The sequence below is a fragment of the Budorcas taxicolor genome, chromosome 11 (genome assembly GCF_023091745.1).
Source record: "Budorcas taxicolor isolate Tak-1 chromosome 11, Takin1.1, whole genome shotgun sequence".
Taxonomy (NCBI): Eukaryota; Metazoa; Chordata; class Mammalia; order Artiodactyla; family Bovidae; genus Budorcas; species Budorcas taxicolor.
In genome coordinates this window covers 148,087,027-148,114,771 of record NC_068920.1, presented here as the reverse complement: position 1 = coordinate 148,114,771, position 27,745 = coordinate 148,087,027, and the positions used below count along the sequence as shown (strand labels likewise).

Below are 27,745 nucleotides of genomic sequence, written 5' to 3'. Positions count from 1 at the left end.
GCATTTGGCCTTGTACGCTGTGATTCTTGTTGGCATCACCCTAGGATGCAAGCGTGAGATTATTCGGCCATGGCACTTAGGCCCGTGGCCAGGATGGCCTATGAGCCCATCACGGCTTTAGCTGCTAGCAATGCAGCCACACCCACAGTAGCCTCCCTTCCAGCCGGCCCTTCTCAGCCACAGCAGAGGTTTCCAGAAAGGGGGAAGGCCAGGCACACAGATGGCAGCTTCTGCACACTGAGCATCCAGGAGGGAACCAGCAGCAAAGGGAGGGCCACAGTAAGCCCTGAGCTCCCAGGTAACATCTGGACTTCATCTTCATCCACGCCCTACACTGCCATGGCGAAGAGGAAGAGGAGGCGGAGCGGAGGAAGAGGCTTTAGCCTTCTCTCGAGGGCATCATCCCCTCACTGAGGGGGTGAGATTGTATCTGCAGCTGTTTACGTAGCCAATCATGCCCAGAGTAGGAGGCCGTGGTCCAGCCATGCAGCTATGAGGAGAGTGGATGCAGAAGATTCTAAGAACTGGCCGGCAGCCTCCTCCACTTCCGCTATGAAGAGGGGACAGTGACAACAGTTCTGCCCACCCTGAGATGGAGAGCCCTTTCCATGACCCCTTCTCTTTCTCAGCACAAAGAGACCCAACTTGCCCCACCTGGCAACAAAATGTTAGTACTTATTTATTCTATCTTCTTATATAAATTAATCCAAAGCTCTAAGAAGTGAATAGGGAAAATTATCTTGGATCCATTTATCAGATGAGAAAGTAAAAGAAAGTTATTCAGTTGTGTCCGATTCTTTGTGACCCTGTCAACTGTAGCTTACGGCTCCTCTGTCCATGGGATTCTCCAGGCAAGAATACTGAAATGGGTTGCCATTTCCTTCTCCAGGGTATCTTCCCTACCCAGGGATCGAACCCAGGTCTCCCACATTGCAGGCAGACACATTCCCCTCTGAGCCACCAGGGAAGCCCTATCAGATGAGGAAATATACCCAAACACAGGTATATTTGTTATATATACAAATATATATAACACATGCGCACAGGAACACAGATGCACACCAATTACAGGGCACTTCCTGCATGGCAGGGACAGCACGAAGCTCACATCACGTCTCAGTTACATTCCTGCCGGTGGTACTGCTGTCCCTATTGTACAGATGAGGAAAGTAAGGCTCTTAGAGGCAGGAGGTCCACGTACACAAGTGGAGCTGGGAGCCAGCACAGAGTTAGCCGAACCCAGAACCCGTGCTGTCCACTGCTCCTGGGACAGCAGAGGGACGATGGCTCTTTCAGGCTTGGGGCCGAGGCTCACACAAGTCCGTCTCTGCCTCTCTGTCTCCCTGAGAAAACCTGCAGCATCAACAATGGGGGAGCTGATGAGCAGGGGAGCCGACCTGAGGGGTCCCCCACAAAGGAGACCTGGGGCAACGCAGCCTGCATTCTCGGCAGCAGAATGATCTCATGAGCTTCTGTTACCTTCTGTTGCTTGAATCATTATAAAGTGTTTTTTAGGTTATACATGTTTATTCTAAAAAGTTAGGGGGAAATAGAGTATTATGAAAAAGAAAATTACGTTATTGTCTCATTACCCATGTATAGCCACTGTCCATATTCCTGTGCATTGTCTTTCGTCTGTTTTTATGATACACACAGCACACACACATGTAAATATAGGCTATATATAAAGGTATAATTTTACCTCATTAGGCACACACTATACCTACAGTCATGGAACAGTTTAACTCTTACGTTACAAGGTAAACATCTCCCTGTATCCTTAACTACACATCAGTGCGACTTGAATGGGCTTAAACTATTTTATTATATATGTGAAAACACCAGGATTGATTTAATTCTTCCTCTATTTTGGACATTAAGGTTGTTCATTTCCAATTTTACTCATAGTCTAGGGAGATACATTTTGAGACGAAATCCTGGAACACAGATCTCTATAAGCATATCGAAATAGTTCCTGAGCATAAATTCCTTAGAGTTAAAATGCTGAGCAAAAGGCTGTGAACATTTTTAAGACTCCTGATCAATATTGCCAAATCGCTCTCTAGGAAGGCATTACCAAGTCATGCTATCTTTGTCAGTGGCTTAATGAGTTGAGTTTGGATTTTACATATGAAAGAGGGAATTTTCGGTTGGCGGAGCTAAGGCCTGGCCTGCTTCACACTTCCCTACAGGCATACATCCACACCCGTTTGCATTCACGGACTCGCAGAGGGTGGCGCTTTGTAAGGAGGTGTTTAGGGGTGGGAGAGTGGGAGGGGTCAAGAGGAGGATCAAGGGGACCACGTAGTATCCTCCTCACTGTCCTGGGGTTTTGCCCAAGAGGAGAGGAGCCTGCAGAGCAACTTACTGGACCCCAGGGAGGATGTGGAGCCAGGCGGTCTGCCTCAGACCCGGGGATCCCTGGGAAGAGACCATCCACTCATCTGTGTCTGCAGTAAACCCAGGACCTGCTGGCCCCCCTGCAGGCTGGAAGCTTGGGGCACCCCTGGAGGTAGCACCCTGCTCTGACAGTGGCCTTCTCCAGGCCAACAATGACAGCAGTAAGACGCCAGCCCATTCATTCATGGGCAGCAGCCCTGGGTGGAAGAGGCCAGTGATCTCATGTGACCTGGTCCTTGGGCAATTTCGGGGGAACGTCAGAAATAGCTGGGTACTCTCTGGGAGAAAGGGCTTCCTTGATGGCTCAGTGGTAAAGAATCTACTTGCAAGGCAGGAGACCTGGGTTCATTCGCTGGGAAGATCCCTGGAGAAGGATAGGGCAACCCACTCCAGTACTCTTGCCTGGAAAATCCCATGGACAGAGGAGCCTTGTGGGCTACAGTCCACGAGGTCACAAAGAAACAGACACGACTGAGTGACTGACACTTTTTCTCTGGGAGAAGGCTTATCCTATCACTCAGGTCGCAGCTCTCAGACCAACAGACAATGGAATTAGACATTCATAACTTTTCCCATTATTTTTAAGCATTGAATTGGTTTTTCACAGCAGGAATCCATTCGTTCATCCTCGTACTGGAAAGCTAAACTGCACGCATTTGAATGGTGGCCTCCCAGGCTCCATTAACCTTAGTGGGGAATGAAACCCAGGAGATGGAAAACTCTGACTCCTGGCTCACAGGCTCAATCCCAAACAAAATCTCTACCAGGGTCACCTATGTGTAACAGCTCAGTCTGGCTAAGACCCTCACAAGTTAGCAGCCAGAAGAAGAGTGTGGTCCTCAGAGTGGATTACAGTCAGAGGGAGGACAAGCTGAGCAAAAGTCAGAATTAGTGTTTCAGTTCCCACCTCTCTAAAAATGTAATTGTCTATTTAAGAAAGCTTTTTGGCTTCCCAGGTGGCCGAGTGGTAAAGAATCCACCTGCCAGTACAGAAGACACAAGAGATGTTGCGTTCCTGGGTGGGGAAGATCCCCTGGGGTAGAAAATGGCAACCCTCTCCAGTTTTCTTGCCTGGAAAATTCCACAGACAGAGGAGGGCTGCAGTCAATGGGGCAGCAAAGAGTTGCATACAACTGAACGACTGAACAAACACACACACACACAAGAAAACTTTTTGCCTTGTTATCAGAAATTAGCAAATGAAAATGTGTTTCCACTCCGGAGATGTGTTGAGAGTTCACAAATAGAGATCACATAATAGAATAAGTCTAATCAATATTTCCATCTCTGAAAGTCACATGACTTATCCTTAAAGTGATATGCTTTAGAAGAAAAGTCCAAATAACCACAATTCTTATTTGTCATCATCAAATTGTTTTTTCTCCTATAAACCTCAGTCAGCACTTACCCTACAAGTAACATTAATAACTGCTCCTGCTGCTGCTAAGTCGCTTCAGTCGTGTCCGACTCTGTGCGACCCCATAGACAGCAGCCCACCAGGCTCCCCCGTCCCTGGGATTCTCCAGGCAAGAACACTGGAGTGGGTTGCCATTTCCTTACTCTCTACTGATTATCAAATTGTATTACTTGAATGGCTTAGCTCATTTAATCCTCACACATCTGTGATGTGGGGAATATTATGAAATCCCTTTCACAGATGTGACGGCTGAGGTCAAGCAGCCTGTCCAGTTTCCGATGTTTAGTAACTTACTCAGACCGGCCTTGCCTGACTCCAAATCTTACAGGCTTAAATCCTATGTGCACCAAGCATTTGCAACCACAGGATCAAGAGTTACTGAGTGCATATTCCCTCATAGGTACTTTACATGTCATATCTAGAATCCAGCCAATCTCATCCTTTTAAGTAAGGAAAACAAAGTCAGGAGGGAAGACCAGACCGAGACCCAAAGCCTGCTTCCTGCCCTTTGGGGCCATCCTACTCCTCCAGGCCTGCATGGAAAAACCCACCCTGTGGGACAGGGGGTGCTTTTTAAATGCTGATGCCCAGAGATTCTGATCCCATTGGTTCAGGGGGCCCAGGACTTCTGCATTATTTTAAAAAGTCTTCAAAAGATTCGAATAGTCCACTGGGTATAGAGGGCTAATCACCACTGGTCCTTTCCTTCCTGCCAAGTCTGCTCTGCGTGGTCATGGGCTCTGGGCCCTGTGTTTACCCCGAATCCTGCCCCCCAGGGGCTGCCAGGTGGTGAGGGGGCTGATGAGGAAGCAGAAAACCACAAGCAGCCTGAGAAGTTTCCCAATGAGGGCCTCCAGCATGCCAGGGAGGTTAGAGGAGAGAGACTGGAGGAAGGAGGCTTCAGGGAACAGTCAGGAAAAGGTTCATGGAGGAGGGACTTTAAGATGAGTGAGAGAGAGTGGAGGAGAAAAGGAATCTGCCCACTGTAGCATCTCCTCTTCTCTTTACTGCCAAGAGGGATGAGAAAGCACCTCCCACCAGAGAGGCAGCAGTCTCTGCTGGCCCCCTCGGCCCTGCCGGGCACAAGGATGACCCACATCTACCCACCAACCCAGAGGAGCCGTGGCCCCAGCCCGACTGTCTGGGAGACAAACTCAATCAGGCGAGACGCACGGAGTTCAATTTCCACTTCAGCTCTAAAGAGCAAAATGGGGATCTGGGTGGAAGTAGGATTGTCGGCGATTTTTCCTTCTAATTGGGAAACTCACCCAGAGAGGCTGCAAGAGCCGAGATAATCAATCTCCCGTACCGTGTGTCAGGGCAGCCTTCCCATCTCATCCCACGGGGATGGAGCAGAACTCCCGAGAGGCCCCGACAGAGAGGGGGGTCACAGGAAGCCCCCTTCCCACAGACTAGTTCCCACTGCCAGAAAAAAAAAAAAAAGGGCAACATCCCCACAGCTTCTCAAGGTCCAAATCAATCACCTCCATCTCAATTCCCTTTTCTCATCAAACCCCAGCGGTGAACCGGCCCAGCCTCATCAGAATTCTGCAACGAGGGCTCCGAGACTACAGGAATTGAGAACTAGGTCACCCCGCGGGGAGGGAAGGTCGCTGTGTGGTTTCATCTAACTAGGTGGCTGGAAAGCCCCCAGGCCCCAGTTCTCTCCTGAGTCACCAGATCTCCGTCAAGTGGCCGATTTGCAGAATCCGAAATTTGTTCTTATGGATAAAGAGCACGGGGTGAAGAAGGAGCACAGACCATTGCTGAAATCAGATCTGATCATTCAGGGACGATTTCCTGGGTGCTTTGTCGACACCCCTCACCAAAGGGAACAAAGCCAAGGGACACTCGGCCCCAGCCAGTGGCTCTGGTTGAAAAGAGCTCAAGTCCCTGCTGGACACAGAAGCAGGTTGGCTGTGAGCGGTGCAAGGCTGGGGTGCTGGGGGTGGGCAGGGCAGGCAGAGAGAGCCTCCAGCCATGATGCTTAGGCCCAGATGAGGGTGAAGAGTGAGGAGGGATTTCTCCAGATTAATAAACTCACTGGTATCCCACCCACCCCACCCCCCATTTGGTAAGAAAAGTAAGACTCTGGGAGAGCAAGCATCAGCTCTGAGGCCACAGGAGTACCGGCCTCTCCCTAGAGCCTGTGCACTCAGCATCTCACCCCAGACCCCCAGAGCACAAGGAGGAGAACACAGGTTTGTGCTGTGGAGACCAAAGGTTAGAGATGAAGTCATGAGTGGGCATGAGGTCGCCCAGAATTGCAGAATGAATGGAAAAGGTGATCAGGCTGGAGTCCTAGATTCCCACCACCACCTGGGGATATGGAGAAGAGAAAAAGTTCTCTAAGGGTGAGTGTGCTCAGTTGTTCAGTCATATCTGACTCTTTTGGACCCCCTGGACTGCAACCACCAGGCTCCTCTGTCCATGGGATTCTCCAGGCAGGGATACTGGAGTGGGTTGCCATTTCCTCCTCCAGGGGATCTTCCTGACCCGGGGATTGAACTCATGTCTCCTGTGGCTCCTGAATTGGGAAGCCCTCTCTCTAAGGGAACTCAGAAGAAATAAATAGGAGGAAAGCCATCCCTTATTCATTTTTACTGAGAAACAGCCTGGTTTCCTATGAATTTCTATTCCTGAAGAGTTTCTTTACACTTCAGAAGTGAAAATCACTACCCAGGCCAGAACCCGAAACAGGACTAGAGCAGGGGCAGAAGGTGAGAGATGGTCTCTACCTGATCTGATCAAGGAAGGCTTCCTGGAGGAGGAGAACAGTGTTTCTTCTGAGCTAACACCCGTAAGGGCTTCCCAGGTGGCTCAGCAGTGAAGAATCCGACTACCAGTGCAGGAGATGCGCGTTCAATCCCTGGGTCGGGAAGATCCCCTGGAGAAGGAAATGGCAACCCACTCCAGTACTCTTGCCTGGAGAATCCCATGGAGGGAGGAGCCTGTCGGGCTATAATCCACGGGGTCACAAAAAGTCAGATACAACTTGGTGACTGAATGACAACAATGACAAGGCCTGTATGTAGGAGAACTCATGGAGCGGAGCGGGACAGTTGCTTTGAAATAAGACATAAGTGGATTTAGAATGTGGCAAAAATCAATGTTGTATATGTGAGATTTTGGAGGTAGCCTCACATGGGTAAATACCTTAAAGAAAAATCATGTGGAACACTGCTTATAAGTGATTTTCATGAGGTCATGACCTTTATTGAATCATGAAATATTGAGCCGTTCTCTTTAATTTGCAAAAGAAAATTCAGGAGATGACACAGAAACACATCAAGGGAAGTTTGTCTGTTTGTTCCATGAAAATATTACCTGCCAGAGGAAAGCATGTACTATAATTATTACCCTTGCTCAATGCATGCTAAATATCTCCACGTGGCCAGTGGTTTATTTTCCCTTCAACTTCTCTGCTGTTATTTCAGCTATTTCAGAGAAATCAGCTCAAGCAAGTCAGTTTGAAGTTTAAAGAAATAAGACTTGGCCTCAGAGATAAATAGTATCATTGCCGCCGATTTCATTGTTTCAAATACAAGATTTTATTTTGAGAAGAAAGTTTAATTAACCAGAGGTGGATCACTAAATTCTTTGACTTTAAAATCGTACTTTCTGCAAGATTTCACCTGTGAAATTTGCAGCCTTTAATTACTGCCTCACATCTTAAAAGGGAGAACCTTTTCTTCTGAGTGGCTAATAACATTATTATCAGAGGTAATTACAGACCCGGGGTCTGTGGTCCATCGCATCATAATGCATGGGCCACATCACTCTGGTTTTTGAACTCTGAAAGTAATTTGTTAGGGAAACACTTTCTCCCCCACCCTGAAACAGTGTTGATGTTCTGGATCTGCTGTTAATTTCTGTTCTTTTATCTTTTTTAAAAAAGGGGTGAGGTGGGGGAGAAACATTTAGAAATCAGTCCTTTACTGGATGAATTTCTTCACTTCCCAGAAAGCAAGAAAACAATTGTTTCCTGTAATTGGACAGTTTGATTGGAGGCAGGTGGTGCTGAGCTGAGGAAACTGGAGCCACAAAGCCAATTTTGGCTTCAAGCACATTTCCTTGCGTTTTCAACTCCGGCAGCACAACATGGAAATTGGCTCCACAAAAGCCGACTATAAATTTAGTTCCCATCTCTGTGACTAGCACCTTATCAGCCATGAAGCGCTTTAGCAACTGGGGCCAGTGTGCACATCTGACAGGATCGCGGCACTGCCCTGAGATACCCCGGCCTTCATTTCTCCGGCCGGTTCTTGCTGCCACAAAGCAGGAATTCATGAACGCTTCTGGAAGCATCGTGTGCCATCGTGTTTAACACTCGGGGATATTTTCTGCTTCTGGGTTCACTGACCTTCGTGTTGCTCACGTTGCATTATCTTGAGTTACTATTTGCTTTCAATATTTTGGAGTAACAGGGCGTGTTATCCACAGGTTTGTAATGGGACCACAGATTACAAACATCAGTCCAGAGAAAGGGCCAAAATCAGAGGCATGGAGGATTCGCGGGAGCCGTCTATGACTCCTCTGCTGCTTCCCAGCCAAATGTCCCCCAGCCCTTCCCTTGTTTTTCTTCCCCCACCCCGCCTACAGCAGCTGACAAGCAATAGTCCTTCGCAGACAGAAGCTGCAGCTCAGAGAGGTGAATTGCTTTGACCCGGGTCACACAGGAAGTTAGGAACAGAGAAGTAATGAGCTGAGAATCTAACTTCCCAGCCCACTGCTTCAAGTACATATTTCTCTATTAATTTCCTCCCTGCTGAAAATCCATAATTCAAAACAGTCATGTTTAAGCAACTGGACACAGTAACAGGATGGGGTTGGCGGTGAAGAAAGGAAAAAGGAAATTTATCGGATGAGTCCATCCAACCATTGTCCTTTGTATATTCTACATATTAAATCAGTTACTTCAAAGCTCCACTAATTTTGTCACTAATTTCTGGCTGTGCTTAAGTTTTCTTAAAAAAAATGTCAATCTGATGGTTACATAAATTTTAATCTCCTTATTTATTTTTAGTAGTCGTAAATAATCTCTTCTAATCCTAAGTAAATTAATGGCTTAAATAACCTCATTCCCAAATAAATTTCACCTGTCAATCTACATATCTGTATAGAATTATTTTACAAAAAAAAAAAAAACAGATTGCAAAGTTTGCTTAGCACCTTGGAATTATAACACTATTTTCCATGGTGATTACATCAAAGGAAATACCATTAAATTTTCCTTTCCAAGCTAATGGATACCCATGGTTTAAAGTCTTGACTTCATTAATGAGAGTCTCTGAATCTAAACAACAAAGGTTTAAATGCAAACAATGAATCTCCTCCTCCACTCTAACACTTTCCTTTTTAATACTTGGCTTAACAATATTCTCTAAATGATGGTCTCTAAAGACACTCCAGGAAGAATTAGAGTTGTCCTCTCTCCCAGACTGTTGGAGAAAGAATTCCTCAGCCCTTTGCGTGTGTGCGTGTCGATTCAGTCATGTCCAACTCTTTGCGACCCTGTGGACAGACATACAGCCCACCAGGCTCCTCTGTCCATGGGATTTCACAGGCAAGACTACTGGAATGGGTTGCCATTTCCTTCTCCAAGGGATCTTCCCAACCCAGGTATCGAACCTATGTCTCCTGCATTGTAGGCAGATTCTTTACCGACTAAGCTACCAGGGAAGCCCTCCCCAGCCCTTGGCTATGTCATAATGCCCAAGCCCCAAGCTTTGTGGCTCCTACCCTAGTGGCTGCTGGTGGCCAGCAGGGAACAGAGGAGACGGGCACACAAGCACTGTGACCATTTTCTAAGAAAGATCTCATGCTGATTAAATCTTTCCGAAAGCAGATTGAGTTTGCACAAGGAGACCTGGTTGATAGCTAACTCAGAAATCTTGGCATCACGACAGAACCAATATTTTCACAGAGGTGGCACAGTCTTAAACAACGTCGTCAGCGTGCAGGACACAGGCAGCCCTTCGATGGGCATCCAACAAGGGTAATTTTTCCTCCGCCTTTTCTGGAGAAAGGGGCTGATGAAGGGTTTGGGATGGGGGATGCGAATGAGAAGGGTGGGTAGGGCGGTGGGGAGTGTGAGTGCCCCTTCAGCACTGTTTCAATAGACGCAGCCACGGCCACAACTCACACGAAGCTGGCCCAGCCAGGTTCAAACAGGTTCAGGGATCTTGCTGACACCAGCCCTGCAGCTGTTTGGTTTTCCTAATATGTGTAGAAACAGCTACACAGAACTTGGCTTAACCTCAATTTAACCACATAAAGTCAAAAGCATGTTGCATTTCCCCTCAGTGGGAGGCAGGCTAGCAGCAGCGTCTTTAGAGCCCCGGGCCTTAATGGACAAGGGCCGCCAGAATGGCCCCTGCCTCCTTCCTTTCTGCCGCCCTCTGAGTCTCCCATCAGAGGGAGGGGTTCAAATGCTGACCCACAGAGGGAACAGCGCTTACACAACCTAGAGACTGCTCCTGGGACCTGCCAAGCATGAGGAGGGCTCCATCACACACCATCTGGGCATAGGCTTGGGGATCAGGAGGGTTCAGGATCCACCCCAGAGCTCCTTGTTGGCACCTAGAGATTCACACGGTCCTCTTGGCAGTTTCCTCCTCAGGCTGGCAGGTCCTGGCCTGCCTCCCTGGGGGGTGGTTTTAGAACAGATCATGTTCGTGAAGCCGACACACTGCTTGCTGAATGGCTGGTACTCAGCAAACAGCTGAGGGTTGACTCATCGCTTCCCGTGGTCTCCATCCATCCAAAAGTGTCTGCATCCCCAGCCAGGCCAACAAGCCATCGGGGGCTCCTGACATGTCAACAGAAGCAGAGAACACGCAGTAGACATCGGCCGCCCCTTTCTGGTAACTCACCCGCTCTCCCGGAACCCACCCACCCCCAGCTGGAAAGGAGCGAGCATTTCATTTCTGACTCCCTCTCTCTCATACTCACAGCCAAGCGGCCTTCCTTTGCAGCAGCCTTCCATCCTTCCATCCCTCTCTTTCCCCTTCTTCCAACTTCTCAGGTCCTTCCTCAGCTTGAAGCCCAGCACACTGGAAAATTCACATCCTGAAATGCGGGAGACCCAGGTTCCATCCCTGGGTTGGGAAGATCCTATGGAGAAAAAAAATGGCAGCCCCCTCCAGTATTCTTCCCTGGAGAATCTCATGGACAGAAGAGCCTGCTATAGTCCATGAGGTCTCAAAATGTCGGACACAACTGAGCAACTAACACTGTTTTCTGCGCTTGTACCGAGCCCCTCTCCTGCTAGACACTATCAGAATTAGGCAAGGATGAGAGAGCAGCCAGCTGTCCAGGAAGCACTGTCCAGGGGAGGCGGGCTGGGCAGGAAGGACCTCGCAATGTGGAGGTCTCCTACCTCTTCTCAAGCCGCCTTCCTCCCTGCAGCTGAGAGTCACTCAGGGCCCTTTTCACCCATCAGACACCCTGCCTTGATTTCTGGCCCACATCTCTAAATGTCCAGGTCCTACCCAGCAACCCTAATGCAGGGTCACCCAGCCCATTTCAGACTTCTTACTGTGGCTTAACCACAAATCGGTCCCTATTGTTACTGACTTTCTATGTAAATAGATCTTCCCTTCCAGCTGGGAGGCAGGGTTACTGGCATCACACAAAACCTGATTCTCAGGCTTTGGTCTCAGCTGTGATGGAAAGACAACGCTCTGCAGGGAATAGCCCTGCTCCAACCACTGTGCCCACAAACCCTCAGTTTAGTTTGGATGGATTTCTAGCCGAGCCCTCGACACAGCGAACACCCTTATCGGGCAGGAGGCAGACTGACGAGAGAGCTGCTTCTGCTCCATTTGGAAAGCTTCCCGCTCCCTGTGAAAGGCCTGGCCCTTCCACCAGACCCAGGTTCCATCAGATTTGGAAATCCCCCTGTCACAGTATCCTCTTTCCACACTCCCATCAGGAGGTCATCTAACTTTTCCTTGAATTTCCTCAGGGATGGAGTATTCCCACCCGTGGGGGCAGGTCCTTCCATTCTTAGACGTTTCCCATTGCTGGGAGGAATTCCCATGTATTGAGCTCCCAGTGGACAGCAGCAAGTCTCAGTGCCTCCCAGCAGATTTTCGACTCACTATTGAAGATCCTGGTGTCACCATGGGCTGCCACCCAGCCTGACATTATCAGTATCGGTATCGTAAGAACAAGCTGTATGCAAAGTCTCGCTTCTCCTGAGGTGTCCCTGATGCTACGATCCACATATTTGACCTGGGGTGGAAGGAGATGAAAGTGAGAAAGTTCCCACTGAAGCCCTGGAGGCTGCTCATATTTGTGCTGACACGTACCTGGTGAAAAGCTGTGGCAAAGATGGCTCTCGTATCTGCGTGCAGCTCCACCCCATCCACATCACCTGAATCCACAAGACATTGTCCACGCTGGAGCTGATTGGATCTGACAGGCTCCAGGCAGGTGTGCGCAGTGCCTCTGGAAAGAGCCAGGGCGCAGTGGCCAGGGTCCACATGGGCCAAGTCATTATGTCCACTTGCACCAAGCTGCAGAACAAGGGGGAGGTAAGACCCTCCCCGCGGCCATGTTCAAGTTCCCTGGCCGCCAGAAGATTCTCGTCTCCCAGAAATGGGGATTTATGGAGTTTAATGTAGATGAATTTTAAAACATGGTGGCAGAAAAGGTGTCTCCTTTCAGATGGTTGTGGGGTTAAATGCATCCCTAATCGTGGCCCCCTGGACAAATGGCTGCCGTCCCTTCCTTACACCTGCCTGCATGCTAAGCTGCTTCAGTCGTGTCTGACTCTGTGTGACCCCATGGACTGTAGCCCGCCAGGCTCTTCTGTCCATAGGATTCTCCAGGCAAGAATACTGGAGTGGGTTGCCACGCCTTCTTCCAAGGGATCTTCCCACCCCAGGGCTCAGACCCGAAGCTCCTGCATTGGCAGGGAGTTTCTTTACCACTACTGTCATCTGAGAAGCCCCTCTTTACTCATGTCCACCAACAAATCCTACTTTCCTGTCAAAAAAAAACAAACAATTATTGAGCACCAATTGCATGTCTATGAAGGGATAAAATGGAAAATGAGAAAAACTTAGATTCTGTCTACCTAAGCCTGCCATCAAGGGATCATTACAACAAGGTAAGAAAATTATTGTGTAAAGAAAAAAAGTAGAGCAAAACAAAATACACGAAAGAGAAATGGCAGTGAGCTTCCGGTTGTGAAAACACAAGGAGTACGTTTTCTTCTCTGCTTTTTACTTTATGTTTTTAAATGGGGAGCAATGATTATTTCTTTTTTCAGAGGTGAACTTCCGATTTAAAAGGCATGTGCCCCCCATGTCATTGCCTACCCCCACCCAGGGTTTCCGGGAGAGCCTCCTGGTGCCAGGCTGTGGGCCCAGTTCGGGGATCAGCTCTGGTTTCTCTCCACGCCCCAGCAGGTCACAGGCTTTCAGGAAATACCCCCATGGGGGCAATGCAGTCACATGAAGAGGGCACACAGCCTGGCAACAGGGCAGGTCTGAGTGTGAGTCCCAGCTCAGCCCATCCCCTGGTGGGGTGACCCTGGCTGTGAGGGTCCCCCAGCTCCTCTGTCCCTCCACTTCCTCTCCCACAAGTTGAGCAGACCCACAGACGTGCCACACGCCGTGGGCTCCCCATTAGCAGATGTGATGGTTTGCGGGACTTAGTTGAACCCCAGCAAAGGCCCTCATCCCGTCTCTCCGTTTTTGCTTCCATCTGATAAAGGTCACTAAGCCCATTCATCAGACTACCTCTTAAGGGTAATGCCAGGGCGTTTAAGGGGTGTTTAACGTTTAACGTTGGCCCGTTAGGTGGTGTAGATGTGGCCTGTGAGTGGCTGTGTTCCTCTCCAGAGCAGGACCGAGGACAGGGCTGCAGGAGCAAGACCCAGGTTGAGGCGCCCTGATCTAGGAGGGACTCAGCAAAAACAGGCGTTCCAGCATTTTCCACGGTAGGCAACAGTGCTTATACTACCCTGCCCTCCTCCTATAACCCTCACTCCGCTTCATCAGGAGAAAGTACTGGTATGATTGGAGCCGCAGGTCCCAAAGAACATAAACAATGCCGGCGATGAGGGTCATTCTCAGATGAGCCGAGATAAGCTCGTTGCCTGTTTTCCTGACCTTCACAGTCATTCACACACAATAGATGGATGATAACATTTAACTGTTTCTAATCACTGCAGACAGTGACTGCAGCCACAAAATTAAAAGATGCTTGCTTCTTGGAAGAAAAGCTCTGACAAATGGACAGCATATTAAAAAGCAGAGACATCACTTTCCTGACATAAGTCTGTATAGTTAAAAGCTGTGGCTTTTCCAGTAGTCATGTGTGGATCTGAGAGTTGGACCATAAAGAAGGTTGAGCACCGAAGAATTGATGCTTTCAAACTGTGGTCCTGGAGAAGACTCTTGAGACCCTTGGACATTGAGGAGATCAAACCAGTCAAGCCTAAAAGGAAATCAACCCTGAATATTCTTTGGAAGCACTGATGTTGAAGCACCAATACTTTGGCCATCTGATGTGAAGAACCGAGTCACTGGAAAAGACCCTGATGCTGGGAAAGACCAAGGGCAGGAGGAAAAGAGGGTGACAGAGGATGAGATGGTTGGATGACACCACTGAATCAATGGACTTGAGTTTGAGCAGACTCCAGAAGATAATGAAAGACAGGGAAGCCTGGCATGCTGCAGTCCAAGGGGTCGCAAACAGTTGGACATGACTGAGCAACTGAATGGCTGAAGAACAACAGCAATGACTCCTCCACACAGCAAAGAGCGAACTTAAGCCATTCCACTGGGAGACTTTGAGGGTTTAAATGTGTTGTGTTCTCTGCATTAGGCATTTGTGAATATGAAATGAACCTCTTCTTTTCCTTTCCTATTCTCCGAATGAGGACAATCCCAGGAAAGCATCGCCAGCAATGTTCAGGAGATGGGTGGCCTAGAGTTAGCCCTGTCTTAGATAAGTCTCCTTTCCTCTGGGGCCCCAGTTCCCCGCTGTGAGATGCATGGTCTGGACCAGCTCACGGCTCAGCGCCCTTCTAACCCCACAGCAGTAACCGCATTCCCCTCCTGTCACCGCGGTGAGTCTGTCTCCGGTTTTTCTCTTCGCTCTTTCAACGCCACTTAATAAGTCACCAGGCTCTCCTTCCCATCACATTTACCTGCTCAATGGACAAACTCTGCCAAGAACATACAGTGCCTGGGGCAGAGGAAGCTAGCAGCACACACTCCTCCCCAAAGGCAGACCAGAGAACATCGAGGTTGTGAAGACAGCCAGCCAGACAAGTGCTGGTTCCCAGACCACAGGCTCCAGACCCCTCTCGAGACCCAACTGCATTTGCCTAACTCCCAGCTGCCCCAACCCTGGGTAAGCAGCAGCGAGAAGTGACATTTCTCTACCTGGAGATTTACATCTATATTGATGTGCTGGGGCTGCCGTGACAAAGCACCACAGACCAGGTGGTTTAAGCAACAAGAATTTATTCTGAGACTGGAAGTCTGAGATCAAAGCGTCAGCAGGGTTTGTTTCCCTTGAGGCCTCTCACCTTGGCTTAGAGACGCTCTGCCTTCTCCCCGTGTCCTCATGTGATCACCCTTCTGTGTGTTTCTATGCCCTAATCTCCCCCCACTTATGGTGGGTTAAGCCCACCATGTGACCTCATGTTACCTCAGTCATTTCTTTAAAAATTCTGTCTCCAAATACAGTCAGGTCTGAGGTCCTAGGAATTAGGATTTCAGTCTGTGAATCTGGGGAAGACAACTCTATCCATAATATCATCCATATTATTACCTATATATTTACCCATGAGGAAGCTGAGGCTTTTCCCAGATCTCAGAGCAAACAGGGAAGGAAGGGACACATGAAGAAAGGAGGGAGGAAGCAACAGACAGGTATTAGTATATTTTTTAAATCCTCCATTTGCCCCTCGATGTTCTGTTTTCCAGGGCTTCCCAGGTGGCTCGACAGTAATGAAATCCCTCTCCAATGCAATAGCTGCAGGAGACCTGGGTTTGAGTGCTAGGTCAGGAAAATCCCCTGGAGGAGGAAATGTCAACCCACTCCAGCAGTCTTGCCTGGAGAATCCCATGGACACAGCAGCCTAGTGGGCTATAGTCCATGGAATCGCGAAGAGCTGGACACGCCTGAGCACACACACATGCACGCACCCGTGTTGCTTTCCTATTTCTTTAATGCAACATGAGTCTGCGTGAACTCCAGGAGATGGTGATGGACAGGGAGGCCTGGCGTGCTGCGATTCATGGGGTCGCAAAGAGTCGGACACGACTGAGCGACTGAACTGAACTGAATGTGAAGATAAACTGAGTCACCCCTTAAGACAGTCAGAGAAAGGCACCTGCAAAGCAAAGTTCCCGGGAGGCGGTGCAGATGGCATCTGCCGGGCAGAGAGGACCCGCGGAGCTGGCTGAAGTCCTTCCCGGCCCGCATTCCACTTCGTGAATCAGCCTTCCTGTGGCTGGAATGTGTGGGCATGCAGTGCTTATTCCTTCTCCACTTGGTGATGAGGCTTCTGATAAGGGTGACCCTCCCTCCGACAGGTACGATCCTACACCCTGGCTCACCCTCTCCTGTGGGTGTCAGACCCAGGACCTCGCACGTGCCAGCCGCCCCTCACCCCTTTCCAGCCTACCAGAACAGCCACGTCCATCTCCTCCTGGCTGGGAACTCAGCAACTGGGCACTGCTGGTGTTTGTTCGAAGGTTCAGTATCTGAGACTCATGACTAAATTCAGTAATAACACCACAATTTCACCAAAAAGCATTATAGTGATTACTGAGTTATATTAGGAGCTTATTTAAGATAACATCTTATTTGCACAATGTAGTTCAAATAGATGGTTAGAGAAGAGAGCACAGTTGTTAAACTCCTGTGTACATTAGCATAATCACACTGGAAGTGTGTGCCACTTTTAAACATATGAACAGCTAAAACCGAAAGCATAAATATATGTCTTTTAAGGTGGTGGCACAGTTAGAATAAGAGGGTTTAGGTTTATATGTAAACAGGAATTTAGTTGTCTCTTTAGCACAGTACAGCAGGATGTAAAAATCTCTCCAAGACAGGTTTGTTAAAGAAGCCAAATCTCTCATCCCAAACTGCTGCATTTCATTAATAGTAGTTTCTGTTTATCAGATACTTTCTCTGTGCCAGGCACAGTGCTGGGCACCTTACATAACTCTCTCATGTCACTTATTCCTCCTTGCACGATAGCAATAAATATTATTATCCCCATTGGAAAGATGATAAAATCGAGGCTCCAAGAGGTGAATGACTTGTCTGAGGCCACACAGCTAGAACGAGAATTCAGATCTCACTTCCTGCACCTCTGTTGTTGCAGTTGTTCGTCACTAAGTTGTATCCAACTCTTCGAGACCCCCATGGATGGCAGCACCCCAGGCTTCCCTGTCCTTCACCATCTCCCAGGGCTTGCTCAAACTCAGGCCCATTAGGTCGATGATGCCATCCAACCATCTCATCCTCTGTCACCCACTTCTCCTCCTGCCCTCAATCTTTGCCAGCATCACGGTCTTTTCCACTGAGTCGACTCTTTGCATCAGGTAGCCCAAATATTGGTGCTTTAGCTTCCGCATCAGTCCTTCCAATGAATATTCAGGGTTGATGTCCTCCTGGGTTACCTGTCAAAAAGCGGGGCGTGTCCAGCCGGGTTCCAGACAAGGCTCAGGGGTCTCCAGCAGCCCCCAGGGCTCTCTAAATGACCCTGGTTGCAGAACCCTCACTCAGCTCCAGAGCATGGAGGGAAAGCAAGCCCAAAGCCTAAGCAGTGAGGGCAGCCTTCTACACAGATGCTCTACCCCGCCCTGAGACCCAGGCAGCGCTGGTGGTGCTCCATGATGGAAACCAACGGCCCTCGGGGCACGTGGGAACTTCCAGGGAAAGATTGAGGGCAGGAGGAGAAGGGGGTGACAGAGCCCCTGACCCCTCACCTTGCTGTCCCCCACAACCATCCCACTCAGAAGCCTGCATGGTGCTCTCACCTGGTGGAGACTCATCCCTGCTCCATGTCGCTCATCACAGCCTAGCATATGGCTTTCTGTGCTGGACTTTGTGTTTCTGAAAAGAGAAGCGTGACCTGTGACCCCTGAGCAGCTCAGGTCAGCTCCAGGCCACGCACACCAGCCCACCAGCCTCCCAGCTCCAATGCTGTGCTTGAGCTTCCTTCAGACCACCACACCTAGGACTCCTTCCCCAGTCATTCAAAAACAGTTATCCTCTCGGTATCTCCAGGGGATTGGTCCACAATTCTCGGGTGCTCAAGTCCCTATACAAAAGAGTGTAATACTCACATATAACTTATGACATCCTCTCTTAGACATGAGGTCACCTCTAGATGACCTGTTGTCCAGATACAGGGCAAATTCTGTGCCAACAGTTGCATCACGGCAAATTCAAGTTATGCTTGTTTGAAACTTTCTAGAGTTTATTTTTTTCAAATATTTTTGACCCAAGATTGGTTGAAAACACAGATACAAAATGAAGAAAATGGAGGCTGACTATAGTCCAAACTAGTGTCATCTAAACACTAGGCTCACCTAGGATTCCTTCCAACAACAGCTTCCACGTGGCTCCTGCCTGAACTTACGAGGAATGGTAATTAGTCAGCTCCATTGACTAATTTGAGTTCAGCTCTGACCCTCTGGTTAAGAAAGTATGACTGGAAATTTACCGATACACCAATTATACAGTAAATATACTTCAGCATGTATTATATAACACGTATAGGGCTTCTCTAGTGGCTCGGATGGTAAAGAATTTGCCTGCAATGCAGGAGTCCCAGCTTCAGTCCCTTAGTCGGGAAGATCCCCTATAGAACGGATTGACTACCCACTCCAGTATCAATACGCATGCGTGAGAGCCAAGTTGTTTCAGCAGTGTCCGACTCTGTGCAACACCAAGAACTGTAGCCCACCAGGCTCCTCTGTCATGGGATTCTCCAGGCAAGAATACTGGAGTGGGTTGCTGTGCGCTCCTCCAGGGGAATCTTCCTGATCCAGGGATCGAACCCCCATCTCTTAAATCTACCTTCATTGGCAGGCGGGTTCTTTACCGCTAGAGCAACCTGGGAAGCCCCAGTATTTATATATATACACATATGTGTGTGTGTGTGTGTGTGTGTGTGTGTGTGTGTGTGTACTTACTTTACTTGTGTTCTGTGCTTAGTCATTCAGTCATGTCTGACTCTTTGCAACTCTGTGGACTGTAGCCCGCCAGGCTCCTCTGTCCATGGGATTTCCCAGGCAAGAACACTGAAGAGGGTTACCATTTCCTACTCCAAGGGGTCTTTTCAACCCAGGGATCAAAGCTGCATTGAAGGCGGATTCTTCACCCGTGGAGCCATGCGGAAGCCCGATACTTACTTAATCATGTGTTGTATGTCACATGTAGCATAAATTCACATCACGTCACACAGTGACCCATACTACAGAGAAGGAGTAAATCTGCTAAAGCTTCTTACAAGTGTTTCCTCTGAGCCTCAGAACATGCCGCAGTAATGTTGATCCTGCTCTGTCTCTGCACACACTGCCCTGGTGTATCTTGGAAGCCTGAAGGAATGCCAAGATCTCTCTTCAGGTCCTAGCTCCCTCCTCTCTCAGCTGTAGGACCTGGGCTGAGGGTCTGGCCCCAGGTGTAAACTGAGACAGTCAGAGTGGGGACCCCACAGAGTGGGTGTGAGGATGAAAGCCCCGAGCAACGTGCCCAGCACGCACGGGACACCAAGCTGAGAGGAGCTGGAGTTCATATTAGACACACTGGAGTGTTTCTCTTGGAATGTAACCTACTGTGCGCAGCTTACTCTAAGGGGCTGTGTCCACACAGAGCATACCTATAAAAACTCCCTCATCAGCTGTCCCAGGCTTGCTAATATCACTGCATCCCAGGTGTCCTGGGACAGTGACGGACAGAAGCCATCCTCATAGTCCCCGAGCTGAACGAGGTGACCCCTTGCAATCATTTGTGTCTGTCTGCAATCATTTGTGTCGGCCCTGGACAGAGTCCCCTACCACGGCAGTGTCACATTCCTTCCTTTGTCTCTGGATGCTCTCACGGGGTAACACAGAGGACCCTGGCAAACGCTTATTACTAGAAAGACGTTGCCAAGTTTGCTGATGGTTGATGACTTTTTAATTTTCCTTATTTATTGTTGTTTGTTTGTTTGTTTATTGGCTGTGCTGGGTCTTCTTGCCTTGCAGGCTTGTCTCTCTCTTTGCAGCGAGCCGCTTTCCCATGGCCCTGGCTTCTTTTGTGGAATGTAGGCTCCAGGACATGTGGGCTCAGCAGTTGCAGGACACAGGCTTTAGCTCCGAGGCCTGTGGGATCCTCCCAGACCAGGGATCGAACCCGTGTCTCCTGCATTGGCAGGTGATTCTTCACCACTGAGCCACCAGGGAAATCCAGCTGATTTAAGAAGACAGACAGATTTAAATATTGGTTTCGCTTTGTTTCCCCCAGTAGCCAACCAAAGGCAGATTCTAACCTGGTAGACACACCTGTGTGTAGCAAATGGGTGAGTTCACCCAGTCCCCACGCTGGCCTTGGACCTGTCACTCTTATAAAAATAATAAGAGGAACTATGAGCATGTTGAATGCCCACAGGCACTGCACACTGCAGTGGGGAGGAGGGGAGAAAGTTCACATGGTCTGTGGGCCCATCCTTCCCCCTTGAGATAGGTAGTGTTAGCCCCATTTCACAGATGAGCAAACTGACACCCAGCAAGTCTCATTTGCCAAAGGTCACACAGCTGCTCAGTGTTTATCTACACTTGAAAAGAGAAAGGCACTGATGTCTGTTCTAGGAATTAGGAACATCGATGCTGAGAACACTTAAAAATAGCCCTGTGCATTTTCCCATTTTTGAAACAGGTTTACTAATCAGGGACATGGCTCAAAAAATCCAGCAAAATGACTCAGTTCCTAGCAAAATGTCACGGCTCCCCATCGCTTTGGGACAACCCCAGCAAAGCCTGTGAGGAGAGACAGAGAGAGAAGAAAAGAACGCATCGGCACGATGGCCAGAGCCATTTCCTCCGTGTCACCCTGCAGCAGCCTGTCCATCAGCTGAAGGCAAGGGGCTCTCAAGGCGAGAATGCCCGCTGTAAAGGCAAGGGCAGGCTGGAGGGCTCACTTCCTGTCTTCTAAATATATTCTCGTTCTGATGGTATCTCGCCCCCTGCGTCATGGAGCATGATCGCCCTTTACTGTGCAGATAGCTCAGGGACTCCTCAGCCAGGAGGAAGCCAGACTTTCTAAAGGCCTTCAGGAGCAGTATGCTCAGGCCCTGCTCGAGCACTGGGCAGTCTCTTCCCCTGCTCCTCTCTAACTCCTTTTCTCCCTCCTGCTCCTCCCCATTCTCCTCCTCCTCCCTCCTCCTGCTCCACCCTCCTCCTCCTCTCCATCCTTCTCTCTGTCCTCCCCTCTCCCCTCCCCCCTCCTCCCCAGCCAGGCACTTCCAGCCTCAGGGTGGGCAGCCACATCCACTAGCGGTGCTCTCCGTGAATGTTATCAGAGGAAACACTTGAGACCCAAGAGGCAAACAGAAACCATCCACACCTGGGGCTCTCCGCCTCCGGATGCCCCAGCCTCCATCCAGGTGTCCTCAGGGGAGAAAGAGCCCATTCAGGTCTGCGACCAGCCATTCATGCACCACGTTCCTCAAACGCAGCAGAAAGAAAGGGAACACACAAAACAGGAGGTGGCAGAGCTTCCCAGCAGCCTCAGAGCGAAGACCGGCCAAGCCGCTCAGCTGACGCCTGACCCTCGGCCTCGGATCATCGGTCCTCTGAGACCTGCGGCTCCTCCTCGGGTGACCTGAGGATGAAGTGACATGATGCCCTGAACCACGTAACACGTGCTCGGCACTGGGCTGGGAGAGGCCGGGTCCCCACTCTGAACCTGGTACATTTCCACGATCTCCTTCAACACTGACAACTGGGCTCCTTCTCACGATCACTATCAGTAACTACATCCATTTCGTTGCTCCAGATGGGAAATCAAGGCTCAGGCAGCTGAAGGAACCTGGCCAGTGTCACAGAGCTTGGAAGCGGTGGGTCTGGAATTCTAATCTCAGCATCTGCCCCCAGGCAGTCCATGCCCCTGGCTGGTCACATAGGCAATATTCTCAAGGGTGCGATGGGGAAAGAGGCTTAGAAATGGAGGTCAGGTGCCTGCATGTAGAAGGACACACGTGACTGCCTCGAAGCCTGCACAGCGCCAGGAGCAGGGTGACCAGCATGGATGTTCCCTTCCCGACAAGCCAAACTCCCCAAATACTTAAAGAGAACTCAATATTCAGAGACCACCAACTTTAATATAAACACTAGGTAGCTTATATTTACTGATTTCCTGCTACGTGCCAGGGGCTGTACACATGTCAATAATACATTCAAGTATCCACAATCACTTAATCCTCACCACAGCCTTCCAAGGTAGGTTCTAGTGACCATCATAATTTGTATTTTGTAGGTGCTGGAGAAGACTCTTGAGAGTCCCTTGGACTACAAGATCAAGCCAGTCAATCCTAAAGGAAATCAACCCTGAATACTCACTGATGCTAAAGCTCCAATACTTCGGCCACCAGATGCGAAGAGCTGACTCATTGGAAAAGACCCTGATGTTGGGAAAGACTGAAGGCAGGAGGAGAAGGGGGCAGCAGAGGGTGAGATGGTTGGATGGCATCATCTATTCAATAGGCATGAATTTGAGCACATTCCAGGAAATTGCGCGGGACAGGGTAGCGTAGCATGCTTCAGCCCATGGGGTCACAAAGGGTCGGACATGACTTAGGGACTGAACAAACAGCAAGTGAAGAGACCAAGCTGGAGAGCAGAGAAGAGGCGTGGTTAATATCACCCAGCTGGGAGCTGGTGCGGCCTGGGGTCAAGTCCAGCCAGCTGGGCTCTGGCATCTGCACTTTCATCGATGTGCTATTTTTCTTTGTAGGATTGTGTTTTAATTTTTCAAAGGGTGACGTGGGGATGACTCCCAAGGGCATCCAGGGGCTCCCACTGTGGTGGAGAGTCACTTCCTATCAGAGTCCTTCATGACAGATCACCGAGGCCAGAGGCCAGGGGTCACCCTGCTTCCTCCTCAGGCTCACCCCACTCCCCAGGGCCAGTGTGGCTCAGCCACACTGGTAAGAGGGGTTTCTGTGGTACTTCTCCAGTACTCCAGACACCACCCTTGCATGCCTCCTGCACGCCCTGAACAGCAGCTCCTTCCTGGGTCAGGGAGAAGGGAAGGGGTCAGGCCGCCCCAAGGGAGAGTGGGGGGCAGAGGGATGTCTCCATGCAGGCTGCAGGTTTGGAGTCCTCTCCAGGCCTCAGGCCAGCACCCCTTCTTGTCCCTCTGGCCCATGAGGGGAGGAGAGCAGCTGAACCCCATGCTTTCTGAGGTTCTGAGAAGTGAGAGCTCGTTCTCAGAGCTGGGGCAAGAGCCTCGGGTGGGCAGTCACTTGCTGTGTGACCTTGGGTAAGCCCCTGAGGTTGCTGGTGCTGATAGGAAGTGGTTAGGGTGACGCCCTAAAACCATCCCTTCTGGAAAACAGTCAGCTCAGAGCACCCACCTCAGGGTGACTTGACTGGGCCTCCTCGGGGCAGGACCCCTGAGTCGCACAGCCCATGTTTCCCTGGTCCCGGTGGTCTTCAGGCTGCTCAGTCATCCCTCCCCTCCTCTCTCATGAACGATGGGGGGCTGTCACTGGTTGGTACGGCCATGGACCACCCCAGTCAGTGTGTATGGAGCCACACCTCACCCCATCGCTGTGGCCATACATGAGCATCTCTTCCCAAATGGGCACTCTGAGATGTCTCGTTGGTACCTTGGAAGCAGCTTGGTGAGAGTATTCATACCACAGAAACGGGCAGACGAGGACTTTGTTTTTGTCTTTCCTTCAGTCAATTGTTAAACATTTGCCAGCATGTGGTTGCCACTCACCAGAGCCCATGAGTGGTCAGGCAAAGGGGACCCCACACTGAAGGCCCCATTCCCCTCTCTATGACTCCCAAAGGGACAAGACCCTTTACTACTGCTGGTCGAGGGTGCAGGACCTGCACAGTGGGACACAGGTTCCCCTCCCAGCCCCACGGTGCCATGCAGTCCTAAAGGTATCATCCTGAATGTCTCAGCGCTGACCAAGCAGTCATCTGCCATCTGCAGAAGGAGGTCACCACTAGAAACGGCAAACGAGACAGGGCCTTCCTAGACACTGTTGCTCCAGCAACAATCCACTGTTGCTTGGGTTTTACCAAGCGTTCTGCAAGTTTTCTTTCTCCTAACTTGCTTTGATCTTCATGAGCTCTTAGAAACCTCCTCCAGAGAAGGGCACTCAAAGTCTGGAAAACCCAGAAACAAAGGATTGCTGTTCACAGAAGGGCTCGTTAGACTTGCCCGACTCAAGACCCAAAGCCTGAGCTGAATACTCTGAGCTAGCGTGCTTGGTGACTCAGTCGTGTCCGATTCTTTGCAAGCCCGTTGACTGTAGCCCGTGAGTCCTCTCTCCATGGGATTCTCTGGGTAAGATTACCGAAGTGGGTCACCACTTCCTCCTTCAGGGAATCTTTCCAACCCAGGGATCAAACTCACGTCTCCTGGGTCTCCTGAATTGACAGGCGGATTCTTCACCATCAGCACCACCTGGGAAGCCCCTAAGTGGAGTCACCCTCAGGAAAAGCAAAGCCACATGTTCCTTCACACTCTTCATGCTCTCATCCGAGTCATCTGATTCGAGGACTGATTCAGATCCTCTTCCCATTTCTGCTTCATGTCACGTCGTCAATGACCACCTCCAGTTGGTGGGCAGAATTAGAAACATACGTCAGTTTCTATAGCAAGACAGCGAGTGATTTTCCTGAGAAGTCAGTTTCAACACTGCCCTCTGGAAGAAGAGTCAGCAAGAGAATCATGAATACTCACCAAGTAAACGTTCTGAGGATGGGATCTGGCCCTCCTAGCTCCTGCCCCTGCCCACACTGGCACTTCCCTGGGTGAGCCCTGCCTCCACCCTCCATGCCCAGAGTCCAGGCGCTAGGGTCTTCCCACACACTCAACCTTCAACTTGGCTACAGGTAAATGGCCAGGCCCCCCCACAAACAGAAGCCCCAGGGCTCTCCCCAGACTATCTCCTGAATCAGTTCCCTCATCTACTAATAGCGAATTGCATCCCCTGCTTTGTTTGATTTTAATGAAGTTTTTTAATGGAAAAAGTCACATACACATGTGGTAACAGCAAAAAAAAGGAGTAAGAAAGGATATACAATAAAAAACTGAGCTACTCTCCTCTCTAAGATCCCACATCTTCTTCCCCAGAGGCAATTACTATCACAAGTCCCCTGGAAACTGCCTGTGGAGTTCTTTACATGCAAGGGGCAAACCCTATTTGCTGGCTGACTTGATAGCATTGTTAGACTCTTTCCTTGCTCTCATGCTGCAAAGCCAGATACTCACTTTCCCAGTCTTCCCTGCAGCTGGGGATAAGCAGGTGAGACCCTGTCCTGGACAATGAGATATGGGGGTGAGATGGCCCATGGCGAGGGAGGAGGAGCCCGGGGGCAACTTGGAGTCTCTCCATTTCCAGATTAAAAAAAAAAAATACAATGGTATCTGGCACTGACCAGCACCCCCTTCTTATTCTTTATACCTAGATGTGATCTTCAGAGCCACAGCAGCCGTTCTGGGGCCATGAGGAAACTAGTGTAAGGCTCTAAAGCCAACACCTTTCATGAAGGTGATATGGGAAAGAAGGAAACTGGGCCCCTGACGACCCTGGTAAGCAGCAACCGCTCCCCTTCAGCTGCGGGATTATGTAAGAGAAACAAACATGTGATTTGTCCCCACTAGTGTTAGTCCATGCATCCTACAGGCCTGTCTCATGCTTTTCAATATCGCCAGAGTACCCTGCTGTATAGTCGTATTTCAGATAAACCCTGATCCCCTTCTAATCATGGACATTTCTGTTGGTCCGATTTTATCCCGTTACCCACAATGCCTCTGCAAGCATCTTGGTAGGTGGATCTCCATAGGCACGTGAACTTCCATCTGTGGTCGTTTGTGCAATGGATCCTGTTCTTGCTGCCACTGCCTCCCTTGACTGGACATCCCGAGCCCCTCTTCCTCTCCCAGCCCATCCCCAAGGGTCCACACTCAGGGCCCCCTTTTCCTTCACTCACCCCCCTGCCCAGCCCTGAACCCTGGAACACTCACGGCCTTAGCCAGGGTTCTGGGTTCCCACAACCCAGTGATCCAGTTTGGATAAATACCTTTAGCTTCCCTCCTCTGGGGCAAAGACCCAGGCTTGCTCCAAGCTGGCCCTCCTTCCAGTCCAGCCCCCTTCCACCCCCCACCCTGTTCTAGACCAGAAGAGCTGCAGGCGCCCAGGTCGGCTCCTCCAGCCCGACCCCGAAGCCATTTCTGGAGCCCACCTTCCCCATCGGGTCCTCTCCTGCTCTGGAGAACTGGTCCACGTCAGCGCCCGAGGCCCAGCTCCCACAGGAAGCACCGTGAGCAGCCACACCCCACCCCCAGCCAGGCCCTGGCCCCAGTTTCAGCACCTGTAACCAACCTCAGGAATTCACACCAGAAACCCAACCTCACACCCCAACCCAAATCCCACTCATCAATAGAAGCTGACAAATACCACTGTGGGTGGAAATGGACGCACAGAGATGGGAGACCAGATAACTAAAAACACTCAAAACGCCCATGCGTCTTTGGTACCAGTGACTGCAGACACACTTCACATTCTATCAGATCAGACTGGCTTGCGATCTCCAGCCTGTGTCCAGCCAGCCAAGGAACGCTAAGAGCTGAAACATATCTGAAGGTGGCAGGGGCCAGTGGGGGCTTAACCCAGACACGCTGATAACATTTTTCAGTATAATGTTTTGTGTTCTAGGGCAAAAAGCCATCTTCTTTGATGGGCAGATTTGCAAAGCTGATTCCAATATGAGGCTGGGACTGGCCACAGGCCAGGGTCCTGGGCTCCCTGGGCCATGCCTGCTGACCCTTCTCCAGTCCTCCCCCCATCACCCATCCACACCTATCTGGGCCCACAAGGAACATCAGGAAGGGGGGTGGTCTTCCAAGAACAGCAAGTCCAGTGCCCTGATATTGTAGTTAGGGAAACAGGAGTCAAAAGGTAACAACCACTTAGCAACAGCGGGAGGGGCAGAAGGGACAAGATGCTTGTCTGAGCTTGGCTTCGCTGTCTCTACAGCTACACTGGCCTCGAAGGCTTTTTCGAGATACTCAGGGCTGTCTCCCTCCCACAGTCAGAGACTGGAGGCCGGCAGAGGGGAAAGAACTCATTCTAGCTTACCCATCTGGAGAGGAGCAGGGCTTGGACATGAACTCAGCCGCCCAGCTCTCCACCCAGGCTCTTTCTGCTGTGGTTCTCTGATGCCACTCCTGGCACCCAAGTGAAAACTGGGGGTCGGAGAGCAAGAGAGAGTGTGTTAAGGAGAGAAATGAGTGGTTATGATTAAAACGAAAATGCAAATAAAACACCCAAAACCATCCAGCAGGTGTTCGTAGCGCCCTGCCTTTCTTCTTAAGTAAGCAAGCACCTGGAAACCAAAACGACAGGGCATTTCAGATAGAGAGAGAGAAGGTACCCTGAAAGAGCTCCCACTGCCCAAAGCTGGATCGTTTGTGAGCAACAGTGTAAGGAGCATGGTACTGGATCATAACCCGAAGCTTAAATATCTCGGAGTCTACACCAGTGTAAATAAAACATACTAAGTGAAGTCCGACAGAGAAATAGCCCATTCCCTTGTATGTGGAATCTAAAAAGAAATGATACAAACAAATGTATTTGGGAAACAGACTCACAGAATTAGAGAACAAACTTACGGTTACCGGGGTGGGGAAGGATGGGAGGAAGAGATGGGTAGG

At 50.0% G+C, this 27,745-nt stretch overlaps 1 pseudogene; it reads left to right on the top strand.

Moving 5' to 3' along the window:
* Positions 1-69: 69 nt before the first annotated feature.
* LOC128055733 (60S ribosomal protein L10-like) lies at positions 70-15,264 on the top strand (annotated as a pseudogene).
* The last annotated feature ends 12,481 nt before the right edge of the window (positions 15,265-27,745 follow it).